The sequence below is a fragment of the Anabrus simplex genome, chromosome 5 (genome assembly GCF_040414725.1).
Source record: "Anabrus simplex isolate iqAnaSimp1 chromosome 5, ASM4041472v1, whole genome shotgun sequence".
Lineage (NCBI taxonomy): Eukaryota > Metazoa > Arthropoda > Insecta > Orthoptera > Tettigoniidae > Anabrus > Anabrus simplex.
In genome coordinates, this window is record NC_090269.1 from 98,327,978 (window position 1) to 98,353,419 (window position 25,442).

Below are 25,442 nucleotides of genomic sequence, written 5' to 3' on the forward strand. Positions count from 1 at the left end.
CTTGAAAAGCCAACGGAAATATATTTATTTTATGTATTTCATCTCTACTAATATAATAAAGAATGCGAATTTTGTAAGTTCTGGAGGGTAATCTCAGAAACTAGTGAACCGATTTTACCCGCTGTTCCAACATGTTCCACAGATTTCCAGTAGGGTTACATTCAGGTGATATTGCAGACCAACCGAGATGTAATAGGATGCGAGATTGTTCATAAAGCAAATCACAATGCGTCCAGCCCGATGAACTTTCCTGTTGTCATCTTCAATAATCGGGGTATCAGAAGAAACTCATCATGCAGATGTTGACTGAAATACAACACCTGATCAACCAGAATGTTTAAATAAACATGCTGGTTCATGTTAGAGGTCTGCTCAGTTCTTTTGGCGAACGTTTTATTGTATACTATTGAATCAAAATCTCAAAAATAACCCCTATTATTACTGCACTTAAGTTGATAAACAACCAACCTCTCTGTCGAAATTCTCACAGAGAGCATAAAAAATCTTACCATTACCTTGCTTTGTTTTCAGTTGTGTACATATACCCTCCCCACCCGCCCGCTATATCACGCAAATCGCCGGGCTGAGTGGCTCAGACGGTTGGAGCGCTGGCCTTCTGACCCCAACTTGGCAGGTTCGATTCTGGCTCCCGTCCTGTGGTACTTGAAAGTGCTCAGATACGTCAGCCTCGTGTCGGTAGATTTACGGGCACGTAAAAGAACTCCTGCGAGACTAAATTCCGGCACCCCGGCGTCTCCAAAAACCGTAAAATCAGTCAGTGGGACGTAAAGCAAATAACAATATTATTATAATTATTATCCCGCAAACCCGGGTAGTTTTTGTTATCTGTTGCCTACCCACTTCTGAATCACAATTTCCGCTACTGGATGTAATTGGAGAAATACCTCTGTTGGTGGTGTGAAATGAAGTAAAATAAATTAAATATCATCTTCGAGTCTATACCGACATGAGTCCTTTCACTGTGGTTGAAAACGCCAATTCACAGTATCGATAAAATATCCCAGTGTAAATAAATTGAGGTCCGCCTCTGTGGTGTAGTGGTTAGTGTGATTAGCTGCCACCCCCGGAGGCCCGGATTCAATTCCCGGCTCTGCCACGAAATTTGAAAAGTGGTACGAGGGCTGGAACGGGGTCCACTCAGCATCGGGAGGTCAACTGAGTAGAGGTGGGTTCGATTCCCACCTCAGTCATCCTGGAAATGGTTTTCCGTGGTTTCCCACTTCTCCTCCAGGCAAATGCCGGGATGGTACCTAACTTATGGCCACGGCCGCTTCCTTCCCTCTTCCTTGTCTATCCCTTCCAATCTTCCTACCCCCCTGCAAGGCCCCTGTTCAGCATGGCAGGTGAGGCCGCCTGGGCGAGATCCACCCCAGTTGTATCCCCCGATCCAGAGTCTTAAGGTCAAGGGCACTGCCCTTGAGGCGGTAGAGGTGAGATCCATCGCTGAGTCCGAGGGAACAACCAACCCTGGGGGGTAAACAGATTAAGAAAGAAAGAAAGAAAGAAAGAAAGAAAGAAAGAAAGAAAGAAAGAAATGGAGTTGGTGTAACATAACGAGGTATTTATTTTAGTTTTGTTTACCAATTCGAGATTCTAACTAAGAATGGGGCAAAAATTGGGAGTCTTAAAAAGGTAACTGTATTGGCTATAAGAAACTTTCTTTCACGAGGTAAAAACGGTCCTTTCCCTTATGTGCTCGTGTCAACGTCTCTATTGTTTAGTGAACTGTAATATCGTCCATGTTTTACTTGCTTCCTTGTCTCGGTGAGCGATTAGTGGTTTTCTTGTGGTCACATTGTTACTTCCTGCTGTCAGGGCTGTGTTCTGCTAAAACGTACTGTATTCAGTAAGCAATCCTCTTACATCGTCATCATCATATACACTAAGTTCCTATCGAAATTAATCCCACTGTGAGTGGGGACGGTAGAATACATCCGATCCCTGCCTGAATCCGGCATTGCTTCCACCTCATCTTTCCTGTCCTGCCTCTCTTGGTCAAATATAATTCATTTCTGACTCCGACCCTATAGGAAGTGCGAGACCTTGGAAGATTTCCATTCACATCCTTCGTGGCACTTCCCTTGAAATGAAATGGCGTGTGGACTCCGGAGAGGCTTGGTGCAGGTCTTTTGATTTGACTCTCGTAGGTGACCTGCGCTTCGTGATGAAGTTGAAATGATGATGAAAACGGCACATACACCCAGTCCCCGTGCCAGCGGAATTAACCAACTATGGTTCAAATTCACGACCCTATCGGGAATCGAACTCGCGACCCCTGTGACCAAAGGCCAGCGCTCTAACCACTTAGCCATAGAGCCGGACCCTTCCGTTTCTTTTGCCGATACCTTCATATTTCGAAATGTCGGACCTATTTCATTTTCCCCCTAATTAGTGTTAAGGGAGGATGGTTGCCCAGTTACACCTTCTCTTAAATCTTTTTATTTTTTATTTTTGCTAATCGCACCGACACAGATAGGTATTACGGCGACGATGGGACAGGAAAGACCTAGGAATGTGAAGGAAGCGGCCATAGCCTTAATTAACGTACAGCCCCAGCATTTGCCTGGTGTGAAAATGGTAAACCACGGAAAACCGTCTTCAGGGCTGCCGACAGTGGGATTCGAACCCACTATCTCCCGGATGCGAACCCACAGCTGCGCGCCCCTAACCGCACGGCCAACTCGCCCGTCCTCTTAAAACAACGGCCACCACCATTTGCATAACATTTTTGTATGATAGTGGATTTCATTAACATAAACAACATGATCTAAGCTATTTTCTTTGACACAAGCAATTTAACTAATTTTAAACAAGTAATTGTGTAGCCTCTGTGGATCAGGCGGCAGCGCGTCGGCCACTCACCGCTGGGTTCCGTGGTTGAAATCCCGGTCATTCCATACTAGATTTGTGCTGGACACAGCGGTGGCGGGGCAAGATTTTCTCCGGGTACTCCGGTTTTCCCTGTCTTCTTTCATTAGGGCATCACTCTCCAATATCATTTCATTTCATCTGTCAGTCATTAATCATTGCCCCAGAGGATTGCGACAGGCCTCGGCAGCCGGCACAATTCCTATCCTCGCCCCAAGATGGCGGCTTCATTTATTCCATCCCTGACCCGCTCACTGACTGGAAAAAAAGGTTGTAGGTTTCCATTCATTCAATGGTGTAAGATTAGGAAAATACACTGACTGACAGAGCAAATGCAACACCAAGAAGGAGTGGTCAGAACTTTATGCCAATTGCAGGGTAGACTGACGTCACTGAGGTATGCTCATGATGTGAAATGCGCCGCTGTGCTGCGCACGTAGCGAACGATAAATGGGACACGGCGTTGGCGAATGGCCCACTTCGTACCGTGATTTCTCAGCCGACAGTCATTGTAGAACGTGTTGTCGTGTGCCACAGGACACGTGTATAGCTAAGAATGCCAGGCCGCCGTCAACGGAGGCATTTCCAGCAGACAGACGACTTTACGAGGGGTATGGTGATCGGGCTGAGAAGGGCAGGTTGGTCGCTTCGTCAAATCGCAGCCGATACCCATAGGGATGTGTCCACGGTGCAGCGCCTGTGGCGAAGATGGTTGGCGCAGGGACATGTGGCACGTGCGAGGGGTCCAGGCGCAGCCCGAGTGACGTCAGCACGCGAGGATTGGCGCATCCGCCGCCAAGCGGTGGCAGCCCCGCACGCCACGTCAACCGCCATTCTTCAGCATGTGCAAGACACCCTGGCTGTTCCAATATCGACCAGAACAATTTCCCGTCGATTGGTTGAAGGAGGCCTGCACTCCCGGCGTCCGTTCAGAAGACTACCATTGACTCCACAGCATAGACGTGCACGCCTGGCATGGTGCCGGGCTAGAGCGACTTGGATGAGGGAATGGCGGAACGTCGTGTTCTCCGATGAGTCACGCTTCTGTTCTGTCAGTGATAGTCACCGCAGACGAGTGTGGCGTCGGCGTGGAGAAAGGTCAAATCCGGCAGTAACTGTGGAGCGCCCTACCGCTAGACAACGCGGCATCATGGTTTGGGGCGCTATTGCGTATGATTCCACGTCACCTCTAGTGTGTATTCAAGGCACGTTAAATGCCCACCGCTACGTGCAGCATGTGCTGCGGCCGGTGGCACTCCCGTACCTTCAGGGGCTGCCCAATGCTCTGTTTCAGCAGGATAATGCCCGCCCACACACTGCTCGCATCTCCTAACAGGCTCTACGAGGTGTACAGATGCTTCCGTGGCCAGCGTACTCTCCGGATCTCTCACCAATCGAACACGTGTGGGATCTCATTGGACGCCGTTAGCAAACTATGCCCCAGCCTCGTACGGACGACCAACTGTGGCAAATGGTTGACAGAGAATGGAGAACCATCCCTCAGGACACCATCCGCACTCTTATTGACTCTGTACCTAGACGTGTTTCTGCGTGCATCGCCGCTCGCGGTGGTCCTACATCCTACTGAGTCGATGCCGTGCGCATCAATTATTCATCCGTGCCGTCTCTGTTTTTTCCCCAACTTTCATCCCTTTCGAACCACTCCTCCTTGGTGTTGCATTGTCACTGTCAGTCAGTGTAATTTGATATGAAAGAAAAAAATATGAGAAAGATGTGTATTTTGTGAAGAAATATCTGAGACATTCTAAATATGTGGTTGATATAACTCTCAGGTGACTTCACCAAAATAATAATATAAATAAAAACCCAAATCAAACTCCATAGCACAACAGCCCCGAAAGGCCATCGTCTACCAAGAAAACGCTGCTCACCCCGAAGGCCTGCAGTTTATGAGGTGTTGTCTGGTCAGCACGAGGAATCCTCTCGGCCGTTATTCTTGGCTTTTTAGACCGGGAATAATATAAATATTCAATAATAATAATAATAATGTCCGCCTCCGTGGTGTAGTGGTTAGCGTGATATAGCTGCCACCCCCGGAGGACCACGTTCGATTCCCGGCTTCGCCACGAAATTTGAAAAGTGGTACGAGAGCTGGGACGGGGTCCACTCAGCCTCAGGAGGTCAACTGAGTATAGGAGGGTTCGATTCCAACCTCACCCAAACTCGAATTGGATTTTCCGTGGTTTCCCCACTTCTCCTCCAGGCAAATGCCGGGATGGTATCTAACTTAAAACCACGGCCGCTTCCTTCCCTCTTCCTTGTCTATCCCTTCTAATCTTCCCATCCCCCTACAAGGCCCCTGTTTAGTATAGCAGGCGAGGACGCCTGGCCGAAGTACTGGTTTTCCTCCCCAGTTGTACCCCGCTGACTGAAAGTCTCACGCTCCAGGACACTGTCCTTGAGGCGGTAGAGGTGGGACCCCTCACTGAGTCGAAGGGAAAAGCTAACCTTGGAGGGTAAACAGATTAAGAAGGAAGGAAGAAAGGAAGGAATGATGATGATGATACTAATAATAATAATAATAATAATAATAATAATAATAATAATAATAATAATAATAATAATAATAATAATAATAATTGTTACCGTATTTTTGTGGTAGGTAGAGGTGAAAGAAGGTGCGGGTGTGAACGGGTCTCAAACTGCGAAATTAAAGTTAATGTAAAATTTAACAAGGTTATATTTTCTTAGCAAAAAAACAAGAAATAACAATAATGGCAGGTACAGAGTAGCAAAACCACTAATCGAGAATGTACAATTACAGGATTTGGGCTCCGAGAGCCAGACACACAATTCTGAGCAATTAGCCCAACTTTACGATATACAGAATTCAACAAAGGGGCAGAAGACCCCAATCAAGCCCAGGAGCACTTGCTCCAAATTACACAGTAAAGCCTCCTCGAGGCATACAACACTCAGTTTTCAAAAAAGAGCCACTCGCTCTCAACTTTAAGCCTATCAAAGGCCACACCAAACTCCACCTTCAAGTTGTCCTCTAAGGACATATACACAGGGGTAATATACCCAACCTACTGAGGTCTATTAAGTGAGAAAAAGGTTAATTACTTGACCTCTAAAATAACAATTGAGAGGAGGCGATCTGCACTCCTAATACACTTGTTTAAAACCCTAATCTGGCACTAGGCCGCTAATGCAAGGGCTAATCCCATACTAAAGAGGTGGCTTAAGAAAGAAACAATTTACATTACTGTTACGGAAGAATCGGTTGAGAAAAATAAGTTCACCTCAGAACAATATGAGTGGGAGATCGAGAGGGTTAAGCACTCTCTATCCCAATATGTAGTTTTGAAAGAGAATAGAGGCTAAGAGTCTTTACATTTTAGGGAAAGTTACATGGTAGAGACGCTTCGGACCCGCCCCGAGAGTTAAACTGCTGAGCTAGGAAGAAAAGAAGTTATTAAAAGGCCATTACCTTGGTGTTGAACTGCTCCCCGAAGAAAGAGGCGCTTCCCGCCCCCTGCTATGTACTTTACACACTGAAAGATGGTACTGAAGTGGCCTCGAGACCCGAAAATCAGCAGTTTATATACTCTCGCGGAAAGTTCGAGGCGTTTTTGGAATGAGAACACCCTCCCACAAGGATTTTATTGGTTCACCAAGAAACCCCCTACACAATACGAAGAAGAAACATATTATTGGTTTAAAATTAATTCGAGAAATTCGGGATTGGCTAAATTCAAAACAAGGGGAAAGAAAGGGTTAATATTGCCAACTTAAACAATGACTGAAAGAAATTTAGCAAAGAACAAACTTTTGAAATTAAATTTTCTCAACAAAAACAGTTCTTTCACTTCGCACTAGGGTGCACCGATGTAGTTCTTCAGTAGTGTCCTCTAGAAGAGAATGTTCACACTTCTTACTACAAGCAAAACAAAAATACATCGAAAACAACACAGTTCAGAAACTTCAAAATTTCCAAGTAGTGGCATCTTCAGGGTATCTTGAAAATTAACACATAAGACAAAGTTCAGACTTCTCCCAGTAGGGGAGTTTCAACTGGCGCAAAGTTTAAATAAGCGGCGTGGAGGTGTACCGCCCGGTACAACAACAACAATAATAATAATAATAATAATAATAATAATAATAATAATAATAATAATAATAATAATAATAATAATAATAAAATAACGATGAAGGAAGAATAATAATAATCAACTAATGAAAATAAATATGAAAGTACAATGAGGAAAAAGAAGAATCAAGTGAGGTTGACCAACAAAATACTCCTTACCGGACGAGTTGGCCGTGCGGTTAGGGGCGTGCTGCTGTGAGCTTGCATCCGGGAGATAGCGGGTTCGAATCCTACTGTCGGCAGCTCTGAAGATGGTTTTCAGTGGTTTCCCCATTTTCACACCAGGCAAACGCTGGGGCTGTACATTAATTAAGGGCACGGCCGCTTCCTTCCACCTTCCAACTCCTGGGCCTTTCCTATCTCATCGTCGTCATAAGAGATATCTGTTTCGGTGCGACGTAAAGCCACTAGCAAAAAAAAAAAAAAAAAAACACCTTCATGTTACAAGAAAAGTGGAAAACAAAGCCTGGGCGGCTGACATTGTTGCACTAAGACCTAGTAGAAGTGGGTGTCAAAGAGGAAGGGATAGAAGACAGAACAGTATTTAGGAAACCGTTTGCGGGAGTGAGGGATACAACCGAAAAGTCACTGGCCAAGCCACAGAACATCGCGACGGAAGAAAGAAAAGAAGACAAAGAGTTGTGGATATTTTTTTTTGCTACTTGCTTTACGTCGCACCGACACAGATAGGTCTTATGGCGACGATGGGACAGGAGAGGGCTAGGAATGGGAAGGAAGCGGCCGTGGCCTTAATTAATGTACAGCCCCAGCATTTGCCTGGTGTGAAAATAGGGAAACCACGGAGAACCATTTTCAGGGCTGCCGACAGTGGGGTTCGAACCTACTATCTCCCGAATACTGGACACTGACCGCACTTAAGCGACTGCAGCTATCGAGCTCGGTGTGGATATTTTGGGAGAGAGCAAAGAGAAGGGCAGGTAGATTGTGTAAACGTGGCCCACAGATGACGTATCGATGAATGAAAATAATAATAATAATAATAATAATAATAATAATAATAATAATAATAATAATAATAATAATAATAATTGTTACGCTGTTTTGGTGGATCAGCAGAGGTGAAAGAAGGTGCGGGCTGGAATGGGTCTAACTAGAAGTCCGAAAGATTATTTTAAAATTTAAATAAAGGTTATATTTTCAACTGATAACAAGATTTAACAATTTTCACTAGGTGAAATAACAAAGAAAAATCAGGTACAATGCAACTTTACAAACGAAAGCACAAGTTAAGGGGTTTTTACAATTCTGAGCTACGAGCCCCCAAGTTTAACAATTTCTGAGCTCTCAGCTCACAACTACAAATTACCAAAGGGCAGAAAACCCCTAATTACATGGAGCATTTGCTCCCGCCTCGTAATGTCAAGCCTCCTAGAGGCACCTTTCAAAATACCAGAAAGAGCTGACCGCTCTCAATCTTTCTAGCCTATCAAAAGGCCATAAACGGACTTTACTACAAACTGCCCTCAAGGCACACTTACAAAGAAACAGGGGTATCTTGTACCCATTCTACCGGGCCTTAGTGGACAAATACTAGGTTAATAAAAATGGCCCAAAACGCAAAAGGAATGGAGGCGTGAATTAGCACTCCTAAATACACATTTTAAAACCTAAGTGGCGCTAGGCCGATACACAGGGGCTATTCCCACACTATATAGGTGACTTGTTTAAGAAAATTTTAACACATTAGGAAAGATTAGAAAATCAGTTACGAAACATAGTCACCTCAAGTAGAAATGAAGGGGAGCTCGAGAGGGTAAAGCACTCTCTATCCCCGATTTACATTTAAAGTATTAAGAAAATGTTTACATAAGCCGGCCCTAAGTTACATTTTAAACAGGTGGGATACTTGAAAAGGTTTCGAACCTTCCCCGGGGGTTGAACTGCTGACCAAGAAAGAAATAAAGATGTTAAGAGGCCATTACCTTTGCTGAAGAGCTGCTGCTCGAAGGAAGAGGCGCAACCCGCCCCCTGCTATACTTCCATACACTAAGCTAGATGTTGTAGAAGTGGCCAAGAGCCGAGAAAAACAGCAGTTTTCTAAACCCTCGTGGAAGCTTCGAGACCTTTCATGAATAATTAAGACACACCCACTCAACTTTATTGGGTAGCTAAAAGTTATACATCAACATCGAAGAAGAAAGACACTATTGGTCAAAAATTAATGAAAGAAATTCGGGATTGGCTGAGTTCAAAACTGACGGAAAGAAAGATTAATATTGCCAACCCAAAAAATGAAATAACAAAATTTAGTAAAGACAAACTTTCGAATACAAAATTTCTTCAAAAAGTCCCTTCCCTTCGCACCAGGGTGCATGATCATAGTTTTTTAGTAGAGACATATGTCAGAGAAGGTCCACACTTTTTGATCAACTAAAAAAAAAACAAAAAACAAATCGAAATACACACGGTGGAATCTTCTGAGGAACTGTTGGATTAATTCAGTTGTTAAAGTTCAGAGTTTCTCCGGTAGAAAGTAATTTAAGGCGGAAAATTCAAATGTGCGGCGTATAGGTGTACCAACCGGTACAATAATAATAATAATAATAATAATAATAATAATAATAATAATAATAATAATAATAATTTTATCGGAGGTACACCCGCCCCGTACATTTAAATTAAATGATATATGAAGTCCGATCTAGAAAGCCAAGAATAACGTCCGAGGGGATTCGTCGTGCTGACCAAACGACACTTCGTAATCTGCAGGCCTTCGGGCTGAGCAGCGTTCGCTTGGTAGACCAAGGCCCTTCAAGGGCTGTAGTGCCATGGGGTTTGGTTTGGTTTGGTTTGATATATGAAGTTTGCAACAACTAATACAAGAAGGTTGAACATTTCTCAACAGATGTCGGTACTATAAACTTATGCTGTGCCCTCTGGTGTAAAGATGAACTTTTAAAATTCTAGATACATTTTGTATGTTTAGGTTTTCTAAACTGAAGTAGTTTACAACACTTCTATCTCTTCCCGCCAACTTAAGATGTTGGCCAATGAAATTTTTTTGTATACGGTATTTATTTTTCTGCCAATCAAAACTTTCTGGTATTTATTTGATTATCCAATGAGAATTGGGGGCGTGTCAGGGCCTTAGTGCAGAGTTTTCTGTAACTTTCCCCTTGGCTATGAAAGTTGGCATATTTTCGGACCAGGTTGTCTTAGTGATCGCTCCAATCTAGAGTGTGTCCGTAACGGAGGTAGTGGCAGCCGCATCCATTTTCGGGAAGTCCACCAGCTCAAGGTAATGGCAGATCCAGTTTAAAATCTGATAGTCTTTCAAAGCTAGCTCGAGGGGAAGGTTACAGATCTTTAGTAATGTAACTTTATTTTCTAAAATGTACATTTCAAACTTTGAATGTAAATTTCAAACAAGCCGAAATAACTTAATCGAAATCAGGGAATAGAGAGTGAGGTACCCTCTCGTATTCCCTCTCAACTTGATTATGAGGTGACTGTGATTTTGTAACCTTTTCTATCTTATAATTTCTGTAAATTAAATATTTTTCTACATCTAGTCACCTCCGTGGTAGAGGCTTTTCTGTAACGTCGGCCCATAAGCCCAAATAGGGCTTTATGCATTTAATGAAAATGTTAAGGAGAGCAAGTGTTCATCTCCTCACCATTTTGATTTTTGGGCCAGTAAATGTAAGCTTTTGTTTTTACCAAAGCCCTTGTAAAATGGGTAGTTCCCCTGTTAAACTCTATTTCATTCTTTTCATGTTAAAGATATCAGGCTGTTGAGCGTATAAGACAATGAATACTGTTTAATGTTGTTAAATGTAGGTTGTGCCTATGATAGGACGGGAAAGTGTAAATTTATAGAACAAAGACGGTTTTTCCTATTATGTATAGGTATTAATGTAAAGCTTGAATAGTGCTTTTGGAAGGCTGGAATGGTATAACGTTTGGAGGTTGGTCTCTTAGATAATTTTGCGGAACAAAGGTGCTCTTGTAAGATAGCATATTTTAGATACTCTGTCTCCTAGAGGTATTACTGGATGGAGCAGGGGTTGCTCTCATCACATTGGTAAAGTAGGAGCTTCGAGCTTGTATTGTTAATTAATGTTGAATTGTTCTAGAAATTCATAATATCACTTCTCGAGCTCATTGTTGTACCTGAGACTTAGTTCCTCGCTTAGCGAATTGTTTTGTAAAAATTTAACATCTAAAAAGAGAAAAAAAATGAAAGAGGTTAAGAAAGGAAACAAAGCTGCCAAATTTAAAGTTTTAAAGTAATGTTACGACTTTAGTATATCCAGGGGTTGCCTGGCCGAGGCGGTAAAGGCGTGCTCGGTTCGTCCGGAAGGACGTAGGTTCGAATCCCCGTCAGGAAGTCGGAAAATTTAAGATACGAGATTTCCACTTCCGAAGGTGCATATGGCCCTGAGGTTCACTCAGCCTACACCAAAAATGAGTACCAGTTTAATTCCTGGGGGCAAAGGCGGCCGGGCGTAGAGCTAACCAGTCTACCCCATCACGTGCCGAGGTTAACAATGGTGGAAGCCTTTACATTCCACTCCTCCAAGGGCCTTCATGGCCTGTACGGAGGTGACTTTGCTTTTTTTGCTTTTAGTATATCCACCCATTCATACCCGCAACTTCTTTCACCTCTGTGATCCACAAAAACACAGAAATAATAATAATAATAATAATAATAATAATAATAATAATAATAATAATAATTGTTACCGTGTTTTAGCGGTAGGTAGAGGTGAAAGAAGGTGCGGGCGTGAACGGGTCTCAAACTACGGAATCGGAGTTAATGTAAAATTTAACAAGGTTATATTTTCTTTTTTAAAATGAAGAAATAACAAACATGGCAGGTACAGAGTAGCAAGTCAAAAGGGTAGTTACAATATTTACAGAATTTGGGCTTCGAGCCCTGACTTCACAATGCCTGGGCAATCAGCCCAACCTTGCTTCAAAATAAGTATTAACAGAGGGGCAGAAAACCCCATTCATGCCCAGGAGCACTTGCTCCAAATTACACTGAAAAGCCTCCACGGCGCATACAACACTCAATTTTCAAAAAAAAAAAAAAAAAAAAAAAAGCCACTCGCTCTCAACTCTAAGCCTCTCAAAGGCCACACCAAACTCCACCTTCAAGTTGTCCTCACTGGACATAGACACAGGGGTAAAATACCCAACCTACTGAGGTCTATTAAATGAAAAAGGGATAATTACATGACCTCCAAAATAACAATTTGAGAGGAGGCGATCTGCACTCCTAATACACTTTGTTTTTAAAACCTAATTTGGCTCTATTCCACTGATGCAAGGGCTAATCCCATACTACGGAGGTGACTTTAGAAAAGAAACAGATTTACAAAATGTTAAGGAAGAATAGGTTGAGAAAATAAGTTCACCTCAAAACAATATGAGTGGGAGCTCGAGAGGGTTAAGCACTCTCTATCCCAATACGTAACTTAAAAGATAGAATAGATACCAGTTTCTTTACATTTTTAAGGAAGGTTACATAATGGAAAAACTTCGGACCCGCCCCGAGAGTTAAACTACTGAGCAAGCAAGAAAAGAAGTAATTAATCGGCCATTACCTGGTTGTTGACTGTCGCCGAAGAAAGAGGCGCTTCCCGCCCCCTGCTATGTACTTTACACACTGAAAGATGGAACAGAAGTGGCCCGGAGACCCTAAAATCAGCAGTTTATATCCTCTCGCGGAAGGTTCGAGGCGTAAGGGGAATGAAAACACCCTCCCACAAACACTTTATTGGGTAGGATACAGCAACATATTCAAGTTGGGGGAAGATACCTCGGATTGGTCAGAAATTAATTAAAGAAATTCGGGATTGGTTAAGTACAAAACAAGGGGAAAGAGAGGGGTATACAGCCAACTTAAACAATAACAGAAAGAAATTTAACAAGAAACAAACTTTCGAAATGAAAATTTCTCCAAAAAAATAGTTCTTTCACTCCGCACTAGGGTGCACTATTGTTGATCTTCAGTAGTGTCCTCTAGACGAGAAAGTTCACACTTCTTACTACAAGCAAAACAAAAATACGTCGAAAATGACACAGTTCAAAAACTCCAAAATTTCCAGGTAGTGACATCTTCTGAGAAACTCGAAAATTAATACCGTCAATAAAGTTCAGACTTCCTCCAGCAGAGGAGTTTCAATTGGCTCACATTTTAAATAAGCGGCGTGGAGGTGTACCGCCCGGTACAGACCTCCCCCCCCCCCCAAAAGTTCCTCCAGGGGTGACACATGAAATTTGTTTGAAAACAAGGTCCAAGTTTTGATGTAGATATGGAGATTAATTGCCGAAAAATTTATAAGATTTTCTTAATGTGGTTTGATTCAGTTTCAAAATTTTTGTTGTTGCCGGTGAAGTAAAGTTTTTATGGTGGTAGAAGTTGAATTCAGAAGATAAACTTTAGTTTTAAAATCGAGGAAAAATTTTCTAAGTCCACCAGATTTTGTTGTTGAATTCCCAAGTGTAGTCATCGCTTATAGTAACTGTCCATGTAGTTGATGTTGATTAAGTTGGATGGCCAGACCGGCCGTAGCAGCTTGCGTCCAAAGGAGGCCGGACGGACCCCTCAAGTACCCTGAGATACCGCTCGCCCGCACTATGAGGGGAGCAGAGGTGTTGAAACACGCCGCGCCCGCGGTGAACATATACAGGCTGCGGGCAAGTAGCAGGTCGTGCGCCGCACATCAGCCTTGGCCGGGAGGAGAGTTCCGGCTCGCCGTGCACATGTCGTCCTCGCTGGGGTCGAGGGGGCCCATCCTCAAACCCAGTCGCGGCACAGCGCCACGCGGCTGCGGGGGCGCTGAAACATTAAAACTAGGCGGCAGAATTGTTGGACCATCATCATTTTTTTTGAGGGCACAGGCTTGGTGGAGAGGTTGAGGGGCCAGCGGCGTGCAGATATCCATGGCATTTAATATAAGCAAGCCACAGTGTGTATAGCAGGAGACGGGAGCGTGGTAATGGCCGTGGAAAGGACAGAATGGCAGTTTAACCGCGCGGGGAAGGTTTACAAAAACTTACATATGAAACAAAACATTATAGAAGGGGCAGAATGCCTTAAAAGTGAAAACTCAAAAAAAATATAACCTTCATATTCCTTTCACGATTATATGAAGCAAGTTGACACAAAATTTACACTGGTTTCACCTGTGACAGGTGAACCCTAAATATCCTCTCGTTGGCTGGATTACTTAATAACAACGTAACCGGCGTAAGAAAATCGAGAATGATACAAGGCCCATGAAATCTGGGGGCAAGCTTGCCCGCGGGAACAAAGTTTTTGACCATAACTTGGTCACCTACCTTCAAAGGGGTGGGTCTCCGTCCACGATCATACCTTTCCCTAACCTTTTCATGAGACACTTTAAGATTGGCTTTAGCCTTCTTCCAAAGATCTTTAATGTTGTCTGGATCTATTGTCTCGGGTAGAATGTCACTCAGAGACCAGAGGTTAGAGAGCGGCGTGTTGGGAACAAACTTGAACATCAAAGAGGCTGGAGTAAATTTATGTGATTCATGAACCGCCGAATTCAAAGAAAAGCTAACCAATGCAGGGACGTATCCCACCTGGAATGATCTTCATGATGATAGGCAATAAGCGCGGACCTGAGATTACGGTTAACCCGTTCAGCCAGGGATGGTTGAGGGTAATAAGCAGAAGTAGTTACATGAGAGATGGACAAGTCAAAACAGAATTTACGAAAAAGATTAGATGTGAACGCCTTAGCATTATCAGACACAATATATTGCCACGGACCAAAAGAGGCAAAAATAGAATTTAAGCAAGTAATGGTAGACTGAGCGGTAGCCAGCTTAGTCGGAAATAACCAGGAAAATCTAGTAAAGCCATCCACGCATACAAAGATAAACTTGTTAGCATTTCCCTTAGACTGGGGGAAGGGTCCTACATAATCAATATACAGGCGTTCCATGGGGCGCGACGCTTGATGAGAAGACAACATGCCTACCTTGGTGGACATGGTTGGTTTACTAAGCAAACAGGGTTTGCAAGCCTTCACTAGTTCACGGATTTCACCGTCCATACCTTTCCAGATGAACATTTCACGAATCTTTTCACGAGTTTTAAAGATACCAAGATGCCCTCCTAATGGGGTCTCATGATAATACTTGAAGATCATAGGTACAAGAACAGCTGGAACGACAACTTTCATCATCTTATCATGCCTCGAGGGGCAACATAGAACACCATTCCTCAGAACATTAGGGACGACATGTTCCCCAGAAGAAAGGGTTTCCATTATCGGAGCCAGCGTCGGATCTTCACGTTGGTATTTCTCGATATCCCTAAAGAGCATGGGAGCATCTGTTAAGATGGCATTAACATCAGATAGTATGGACTCGGAAGGTGATGAACTGCCGACCGGTTCATGGGTCTCGACGTCGTTAGAAAACATACGGCTGAGTCCATCAGCAACAATATTTTCGGTACCTCTGATATGCCTAACATCGAATTGGAAGGCAGAAATACGGATGGCCCAACGGGCTATACGACCAGTACGACGCGGCCTACCTAAGACCCAGCTTAAGGCTTGATTATCCGTCTCCAGGTCGAATTTGACGTGTTCCAGATAGAGACGGAACTTTTCTAAGGCGAATAAGACTGCCAACCCTTCGAGCTCATAGATAGAATACTTGGCTTCTTGAGCCGACAAGGTCCTAGATGCATAGGCGATGGGTCGCCTCCCTAGTTCAGTCTCTTGAAGAAGGACTGCGGCTACTGCTGACGACGACGCGTCGGTTTGGACGATGAATTTCTTCGAGAAATCAGGCATAGCAAGTACAGGGGCATTACAGAGAGCTAATTTAAGATCTTCAAAAGCGGCTTGTTGAGAAGGTCCCCACTCGAATTTGATGCCTTTCCTACGAAGAAGGTTTAAGGGCGCCGCTCTATTAGCGAAGTTAGGAATAAACTTCCTGAAGAAATTCACCATACCTATGAACCTGGCGATACCTTTAATGTCCTTGGGAGGTTTAAAATCACGGATGGCCTGTGTTCTAGAATGATCGACTGCTACACCATCAGGTGACACAATATGCCCTAGGAACGACATAGAGGGCTTAGCAAAGGCAACCTTGGACAACTTGACTGTTAACCCAGCCTTACGAAGGCGATCGAGGACTTCTCGCAGATGATCTAGATGTTCTTCAAAAGTCTCTGAAAATACGACGACATCATCCAAGTAGTGATATAAATACTCAAATTTGATGTCGGAGAAGACCCTATCTAGTAGCCTAGTGAGTACAGCTGCTCCCGTGGGGAGCCCGTAAGGCACGCGGTTGTATTCGTATAAATTCCAGTCCGTGGCAAACGCTGTAAGATGTTTAGACTCTTCGGCTAGAGGAATTTGATTATAGGCCTGATTCAAGTCCAAGATAGTAAAGAACTTGGCCTTACGAAACCATGAAAAACAAGAATGAAGGTCAGGAAGGGGCACAGATTGTAACACCACCTTCCGATTGAGAGCCCTATAATCAATGACAGGCCTGAAACCTCCTTGGGGTTTCGGGACTAGAAAAATAGGCGAAGAATACGCCGACTTAGAGGGCCTAATAATACCATCCTTCAACATTTGATCAATGATTTCTTTCAATGCCTTCATATTAGGTGGAGATAGCCTATATGGTGGAAAACGGACAGGAATCGAATCCGTGACCTCAATTTTGTATTCAATAAGGTCAGTAACACCAAGAGTATCAGAGAACACCTCTGGAAATGACTGACATAATTTACGAATACTATCAGCCTGCTCCTCAGGTAGATGTCTAAAGTCTAACAACATCTCATCCTGGGTAGGCGAAATAGAAGAACATGATACAGAATTACACTTTGGCAAGGGAATTTTCTAATTGGAAGCAAACTTGAATGTGCACGACTTACTCTGGAGATCGAGCACAAGACCAGTGTGAGAAATGAAGTCCGCTCCCAGTATGATGGGGCAAGACAAGTGCTTAGCCACAAACAGTTTGATTTTCCATGTAAATTTAAAAATACGAATTTTGGCATTTACAGAACCTAGAATTTCTAATGGGGATGAATTAGCCGAAACATATTGAACAGGAGATGAATCATAGTCAGGTAATTTACAAACAGACTTAAATTTTGAATACCATTGGTCCGAAATAATTGAACAAACACTACCTGAATCTAATAGAGCGGTTATAGGCTCGTTATTTAACTCAATCTTAAGAAAAGGAACAGGTGCGGGGGTATCCGCCGCAATCCTAAGACATTCTTTAGGGCATTCAAAAGATGAATTTGAAGATTGATCGTTCCCTGAATTCACAACCTTTTTGCCAGGGGCTGAGCCTTGGGAAGCAGAATTAGTCGACTCAGCCGAAGCCGCTAGTCACATTTTATTATTGGCATTGGTGGAATTTGCACCAGAAGTTGAGCAGGAGGGGGTGCTATTTGAGTTTGGGCAATTCTTGGCGATATGTGAGAAAGCCCCACATTTAAAACAGCCTTGTGCTGAACCAGCCCCATTCCTTGTCCCACTCGACTTGATCAGTGGACACTTATTGCGAAGATGGTCAGGCGACCCGCAAGCATAACATTTACGGGAATTGACAGGTCGGCGAGGTGGAGGCCGAGGATTACTAAAAGAAGGATGGGGTTCTTTCGCGACACGCAAGGAATCGGCGTATCTCACTCCTTCCGCTGAGACGGCCAATGCTTCAAGTTCAGAGAAAGTTTGCGGGCACGCCGCGAAACACAAATATGACCTATAGGGAGGTGAAATTCCCTCTACAATAGCCTGTACAATCTGGTCTTCAGGAAAATGAAGAGCAAACACCCTCGTATAGAATTTAATATCTTGGATAAAGTCTGCCAAGTTTTCATCCAAACGCTGTACACGATAATAATACTTCTGAATCAGAGATGACCTCGCGCGGGCAGGAATAAAATTTGCAAGCAAGTGTGCATGAAAATCTTCAATAGATGACTGTTCAGCTATGGCTCTTACTATTTTGTCAGAGAGAATACCAATTGCATAAGGATAGATAATTTGCAAAATTTGACATGGAGAAAGAGAAAACACAAGGGCATGATCCTGAAATTCAACTAGAAATCTTAAAAATGAAATTACGTCACTGGTGGTATTAACGGAAAACTTAGAGATACCTCTGAGCAACATTGCCAATGGATGAGGCAAGCTACTAAACCCGGGTGACATAGTAGGTAAAGGTTTCAATGGCAAGGAAGTTAATTCAGAACGTACATTATTCAGTGATGCACGGCGTTCAGACTCGTTGTCCAATGGGGCAGAGATTGTTTGAGCAGCAATGGTTTTCCTATTTGCTTCTCCCTTAGGAGGCTCTTCCTCGCTACCAACATTCATCGTGGTGGGTTGATCAATTTTGGGAGGAACTTCCCCAGTTAACAATTGAGTGACCTTGCTAGACAATTCAGAAATATTTTCAAGTAGTGTACTAGCTTCCTTCTTCTGAACGTCATTCAACTTCAGAGACAACAGATCGTTAACTCTATTTGAAAAGTGATATAGCCTGGCTTGCACCCGCTTAATTTGATTAGGAGAAGGATCATTTTCATAAAAAAAACTAACTACAGAAGCTAGCCCAGTAATATTTTCGACGATCGTGGAAAGAGAGTCGTCAACTTCTTTCTCTCCCAAGGTGGGGATGGAAATAGGCAACTCAAGGGACTCTCTAAGCTTATTTGTGTCTACTGCAACCGTGCCTCCAGATTGCACATTTCTAATAGTTAATTCATAGATTGACTCCTCTTTGCGCAAATAGTTAAGATGGAGAACATCGCGAGGGCCGTGCATGATAACAGAACAATTTTGAAAAAATCAAAAAAATTCCAGCAACTGAGAAAATTGTTAGAGTTCGGAACAAAACAATGTTTAGCCGTCAAAAGGGGCTAAATTGAGACCCATTCAACCGCGCTCTGCTACCACTTGTTACCGTGTTTTAGCGGTAGGTAGAGGTGAAAGAAGGTGCGGGCGTGAACGGGTCTCAAACTACGGAATCAGAGTTAATGTAAAATTTAACAAGGTTATATTTTCTTTTTTAAAATGAAGAAATAACAAACATGGCAGGTACAGAGTAGCAAGTCAAAAGGGTAGTTACAATATTTACAGAATTTGGGCTTCGAGCCCTGACTTCACAATGCCTGGGCAATCAGCCCAACCTTGCTTCAAAATAAGTATTAACAGAGGGGCAGAAAACCCCATTCATGCCCAGGAGCACTTGCTCCAAATTACACTGAAAAGCCTCCACGGCGCATACAACACTCAATTTTCAAAAAAAAAAAAAAAAAAAAAGCCACTCGCTCTCAACTCTAAGCCTCTCAAAGGCCACACCAAACTCCACCTTCAAGTTGTCCTCACTGGACATAGACACAGGGGTAAAATACCCAACCTACTGAGGTCTATTAAATGAAAAAGGGATAATTACATGACCTCCAAAATAACAATTTGAGAGGAGGCGATCTGCACTCCTAATACACTTTGTTTTTAAAACCTAATTTGGCTCTAGGCCACTGATGCAAGGGCTAATCCCATACTACGGAGGTGACTTTAGAAAAGAAACAGATTTACAAAATGTTAAGGAAGTTTAGGTTGAGAAAATAAGTTCACCTCAAAACAATATGAGTGGGAGCTCGAGAGGGTTACACACTCTCTATCCCAATACGTAACTTAAAAGATAGAATAGATACCAGTTTCTTTACATTTTTAAGGAAGGTTACATAATGGAAAAACTTCGGACCCGCCCCGAGAGTTAAACTGCTGAGCAAGCAAGAAAAGAAGTAATTAATCGACCATTACCTGGTTGTTGACTGTCGCCGAAGAAAGAGGCGCTTCCCGCCCCCTGCTATGTACTTTACACACTGAAAGATGGAACAGAAGTGGCCCGGAGACCCTAAAATCAGCAGTTTATATCCTCTCGCGGAAGGTTCGAGGCGTAAGGGGAATGAAAACACCCTCCCACAAACACTTTATTGGGTAGGATACAGCAACATATTCAAGTTGGGGGAAGATACCTCGGATTGGTCAGAAATTAATTAAAGAAATTCGGGATTGGTTAAGTACAAAGCAAGGGGAAAGAGAGGGGTATACAGCCAACTTAAACAATAACAGAAAGAAATTTAACAAGAAACAAACTTTCGAAATGAAAATTTCTCCAAAAAAAATAGTTCTTTCACTCCGCACTAGGGTGCACTATTGTTGATCTTCAGTAGTGTCCTCTAGACGAGAAAGTTCACACTTCTTACTACAAGCAAAACAAAAATACGTCGAAAATGACACAGTTCAAAAACTCCAAAATTTCCAGGTAGTGACATCTTCTGAGAAACTCGAAAATTAATACCGTCAATAAAGTTCAGACTTCCTCCAGCAGAGGAGTTTCAATTGGCGCACATTTTAAATAAGCGGCGTGGAGGTGTACCGCCCGGTACAATAATAATAATAATAATAATAATAATAATAATAATAATAATAATAATAATAATAATAATAATAATAATAATAATAATAATATCCGCCTCTGTGGTGTAGTGGTTAGCGTGATTAGCTGCCACCCCCGGAGGCCCGGGTTCGATTCCCGGCTCTGCCACGAAATTTGAAAAGTGGTACGAGGGCTGGAACGGGGTCCACTCAGCCTCGGGAGGTCAACTGAGTAGAGGTGGGTTCGATTCCCACCTCAGCCACCCTGGAAGTGGTTTTCCGTGGTTTGCCACTTCTCCTCCAGGCGAATGCCGGGATGGTACCTAACTTAAGGCCACGGCGGCTTCCTTCCCTCTTCCTTGCCTATCCCTTCCAATCTTCCCATCCCTCCACAAGGCCCCTGTTCAGCATAGCAGGTGAGGCCGCCTGGGCGAGGTACTGGTCATACTCCCCAGTTGTATCCCCCGACCAAGAGTCTGAAGCTCCAGGACACTGCCCTTGAGGCGGTAGAGGTGGGATCCCTCGCTAAGTCCGAGGGAAAAACCGAACCTGGAGGGTAAACAGATGATGATGATGATGATGATGATAATAATAATAATAATAATAATAATAATAATAATAATAAATTCTAAATTATACTGCCTCCAACTGGAGACTGCGATGTATGGTAAAACCTCGTTTATCCGGACTAAGTGCGACCAAAGGCAATCCGGACAATCAAAAATCCGAATGACATAGGTTATATGGTAATAAGTAAAACAAAATCCTTAAACGTGGAGATTTACCGTTTATGACTTTTAAACAACCATGTTTTATAACAAAATTATGTACAGAGCATTGTTTAAAAGATAGTAAGAAATAAAAAAAACCTTAATCACATAAAATAACATCATTTCTTAACAAAGAACTGGCCCATTGTCTTCTATTTCAAACACGAGTGGCGTTTGAATGAAGCACGGTCACGCAAACGTTTTATCATTACTAGATCAGCTGGAGTGGTGTCGCGCTGATGCTCCAAGCAAGCCATGAAACATAACGACTGGTGCTCAGCATCTGCATGTGTCATCGCTACCCCCTCCACCTCGTCCACATAGAATTCTTTCTCACTTACAATTTCTTCTTCCGTTATAGTGCCATAGCTACCGTCATACCACGTCAGGAACGCGTGCCGCTCTAGTACATCTTTCCTAATCTCAACAAAAATATTTTACAGTAAAATATTACCATAATATATTGTACAATCTCTGTAGGAATCTATGTATGAATCAGACAAAAAAGACAATATTTGGCGTACTTATAGCTTCCTTCTTGCTATCATAGTTAAAAATGATTACCGGTATCTAATTTGAACAATTTTTTAAAATCTACAAATCTGATACGGATTATCCGGAGATCCGAATCAACGAGGGCCGGATAAACGATGTTTTACTGTACAAAACAAGAAACAGTGATACAGAAATGAAAGCCATTTAAAGTTAAAATACCGGTAAATGACAAAACAATAGCTTCTCTAAGTATAAATTTATCCATTTCCTACTGAATTCCCCTTGCGGATGTGGGTGGTAGAATAACACCCACGGTATCCCCTGTCTGTCGTAAAAGGCGACTAAGAGGGGCCCAGGGGCTCTTTACTTGGGAGTGTGGATTGGCAACCACAGAGCCCTTAGCTAAATCCTGCCTTGCTTCCACTTAATTGTGTCTGCCTCCTCATCTTCATCTTCCTATCCGACCTCCCTTGGTCAACTCTTGTTCTTTTCTAACCCATACGATATTACGTATAGATGCCTAAGTCTTCATTTTCACGCCCACGGTGGCCCCTGTACTTTTTTGTGGCCAATACCTTCATTTTTCGAATTTTTCCCTCTGATTAGCCTACAGAAAGGATGGTTGCCTAGTTGTAATCCCTCTTAAAACAATACATCGTATAATTTCCTTTTTTTTTTTCTACATGAAACCTTTCCTTTCGTTCCAGCGCTGAGTCGAGTACTGGTGCTGAAACGCCCGTCACAAAACGTGATTCTATACTGCAAGGCTGATATCTCTGTATCTATTAATGATGTCGTCATTTAATTACATCTTTGCAAAGGAGAACTCTTAGACTATATTTTGGCACCCAAAATAATTTCTTTAACATCACCCGTCAAAACAGGATGGCCACCAAATTGGACCCCATTTTGTGGTACCACGCTCGAGACCAATCGTCATAACTCTGGAACCGTCAGTGCGATTTAAAAAAAAAAAAAAAAAGAAAAAGTGTGCCGTTTTAAAGATTGTATGAATACTCTAGAGACTATTTAACATAATTTTAGTTGGTAAAGCCGTTGGTGATGGACGTCTCTTTGAAATAAATTGTGAAGTTTTAGACGAATTTTCATAATTTCCAACTTTAAACCACAACAAAGCAAGCTAAAACGTCCTATTACCCCACCATTAGTAAGCAGACCCCGGATTTTTAGATAGTAAAGGATTAGAATGCAAACTAGTCCGTTCTTCTGTTATTCGGCGATAGCAACATAATACGGTGATATTCTAATATTTATGCAAAACTCATAGCATGGCCATTGTATAGTACAAACTACAGTACTTGTTACTAGCTTCAGTAAGTTAGAATTCTAACCCATCACTGCCTAAAATTAGGGACTCTATTGATAATACGACTAAACTGAGAACAAAATGAGACAAAGAACAGCTATGAAGGGCTAAAATCGAGTGCGCAGCCATCGAAAGATTATCGTCAGCTCTAAAAGAAGAAGGTTCCACAACTGAATTACTTTTTTCTAATCTTTATCTTCTGTTAATTCCTCGTACTATATTTTGAATTAATGGAAAGGGATTAGAAGATCAGTTAACAATTAAAATAATTAACGAAAAAGTTTAAAGTTTTTCCTTTTTTCATTCAAGTACCTACGGATGAACATTGTTTTTACAATTGCCTTTACCTCGCATCGACACAGATAGGTCTTATGGCGACGATGGGATATGAAAGGGGAAGGAATTGGAAGGAATCGGCCGTTGTCTTCCAGCATTTGCCTGGTGTGAAAATGGGAAATCACGGGAAACCCTCTTCAGAGCTGCCGACAGTGAAGTTCGAGCCCACTATCTCCCGAATGCAAGCTCACAGCTGCGTGTCCCTAACAGTACAGGCAACTTGCTCGGTTTACTAATGAACCTAAGAGCTTCCTGCTGCAGCAACAGCGACAGCGACTGGAACAATCTTGATATTACATAAATGAAGGGGAAAGCATGAAATACCGGTACATAAATGAGGCATAACATAAATGAATGAAATGTGATTACATGCCTCAAATGAAGGAATGTTTTCTTTGTTTTGGCGGCAGCGAGCAGACTGGTTGAAGGTCATGAAGCTCCTTGTAACTCCGTGATATTTAACTCATACAGTACAGTGAAATTTGTCCTCAAGACTACCGCTATTAAAAGATCACCCTTTACTAGCGATTAATTTTTGAAAGAACCGATTTAAAACCTCCATAAAGGAAATGTAGTTGCATTTTGCACCTCTTTACAACGACCACCTCTCTTTTCGACCAGCCGGCGGGCATTTTCTTGGCCTGATCTGTTTTAAAAGACCATTTCCAAGGTATTCAATGTGTAACCAAAACTGACTAGACGTCTACCTGCCTTCACAGACAACGTGGCGCTCATGGTGTCAAATCACAAGTTCCAAGGTCACGTTCTAAAGCATGTTTTCTTTCTGTAAGCGCTGCAGAAAAATCTCGTGGCCTTCTTGTCGGTGATGATGGTGGTGATGATAATTGTACCGGGAGGTACACTTCAACGCCGCGCATTCAAAATTAGTGCCTAAATGAACCCCTCTATCGAACTAAAGTGGAAACTAATACAACTGGAACTTAGAACTTAAATCAGAAGATGTCACCACTGAAATATTATGTAATTTTGTTATTGTGCAGTTTCCTAAACTGAGTGAATTTCTCCTTGTTTTGTTTTGATATTCATCAAGAAGTTTGTATATTTTTCTACAGATGACACCACAAAAAAATTATGATCATGCACCCTGGTGCAAAGTGAAAGAACTTATAATTTAAAGAAGTTTTGTATTTCTAGGTTTGATGTTCATTTATTTTTGGGTTGGGAATATTTCCTTTTTCTTTCCGGCAGTTTTGAATCTAGCCAATCACTAATATCTGTAATTAATTTTCAACCTATCACAGGCTTCTTGTTCGATTCTGAGTGCTACTTTTGAACTCAACCAATAAAATGGAGAGGGTGTGGCTAGTTTAGTCTTGAATTATCTCGAATCTTCCCTGAGGGTTTATAAACTGGGGCTTTTCAGGTTTCTTGGCCAATTGATCGTCGTCTATCTGAGTGTGTGTGCTTAAGCAGGAGGCGGGCGGCCTCTTTCGTCGGCAGCAGAACATCTATAAGGTAATGGCCACATAAATTACATCTTTCTTGTTGTAGCTACCTCCGCAGATTATTCCAAGGGGAAGGTCCGAATCTTTAACCAAGTAACCTACGTTTCTAAAATGTAACTTTCTTCCGGCTAATGTAAAAATTTCATAAAATCTTTAACTGCAGATCGGGGATAGAGAGTGATGTACCCTCTCGAGCTCCCCTTCATCTTGGTTTGAGGTGACTTCGTTTTGTAACTGTTTCCTTCTGTAATGTGTTAAAGTCATTTCTATACGAGTCACCTCAGTAGGTTGGGAACAGCCCCTGTTTCAACGGCCTAGAGCCCTTTAGAATTTTAAGTGTTAATTATCTTGGAATGCAGTGTGCGCCTCCATTCATTTTGTATTTGGGCCAGTTATCTAACCTATTCTTTTTCCATGAAGGCCCAGTAGGTTGGGTATTAAATACCCCTGTAAAGTAAGTTCAATTTGTAAATGGTGGTTTGGGAGGCAAGAGATTGATGTACGGTTGCCTTGAGTAGGCAGTAAGGAACTGAGAGCCTGTTTGCTCTTTTTCAAAGTTTTTGTAAGATTAACGAGTGCCTCTGGAAGGCTAGAAATTGTATG